The sequence below is a fragment of the Schistocerca cancellata genome, unplaced genomic scaffold (assembly GCF_023864275.1).
Source record: "Schistocerca cancellata isolate TAMUIC-IGC-003103 unplaced genomic scaffold, iqSchCanc2.1 HiC_scaffold_483, whole genome shotgun sequence".
In the NCBI taxonomy this organism is placed as follows: Eukaryota; Metazoa; Arthropoda; class Insecta; order Orthoptera; family Acrididae; genus Schistocerca; species Schistocerca cancellata.
The window spans coordinates 1,514-2,500 of NW_026046498.1; positions in this window are offsets into that span (position 1 = coordinate 1,514).

A 987-nucleotide genomic window follows, 5' to 3' on the forward strand; every position below is an offset into this window, starting at 1 on the left:
CGTTTGCAAAGTCAACTATTATTGCATGCCTGCCTGTCAGGTGTCAAGACACACTACATCCGCTCACATCCACGCAACAAAATGTGCCCGACTAGAGGGCACGTGGAAGGTGCCCCCGTACGTATGCGATGTCCATTGCGCGACGAACTGTCAACCGGCCTCTGTAGCATGTCGCAGATGTGGAACGCGGGACACCGTGCTATCACATTGTGTGAGAAGAGACTACTATGTCTGCATACACGCGCCACTACATGAACAGACGGCTCATGCTGATCGCCATCCACTGCGTCCATTACTCCCACACGTCTCTATGGCGTACCACACTGCAATACAGCTGTTATGGGGAGATGACACGTAGCTGTGTACACAACATTCTGAGCGGGTTGCGGTTGGACAACAATACATTAATGTAACGTGTCATATGCCATTTACAGAGCAGGTTAAGGCACAACGTGGGTTAGGTTAAGGCACAACGTGGGTTATGTTAAGGCACAACGTGGGTTATGTTAAGGCACAACGTGGGTTAGGTTAAGGCACAACGTGGGTTAGGTTAAGGCACAACGTGGGGTAGATTGCGGCACAACTTGGGGTAGATTGCGGCACAACTTGGGGTAGATTGCGGCACAACTTGGGGTAGATTGCGGCACAACTTGGGGTAGATTGCGGCACAACTTGGGGTAGATTGCGGCACAACTTGGGGTAGATTGCGGCACAACTTGGGGTAGATTGCGGTACAACTTGGGGTAGATTGCGGTACAACTTGGGGTAGATTGCGGTACAACTTGGGGTAGATTGCGGTACAACTTGGGGTAGATTGCGGTACAACTTGGGGTAGATTGCGGTACAACTTGGGGTAGATTGCGGTACAACTTGGGGTAGATTGCGGTACAACTTGGGGTAGATTGCGGTACAACTTGGGGTAGATTGCGGTACAACTTGGGGTAGATTGCGGTACAAATTGCATTACATTGCGGTGCAAATTGCGTT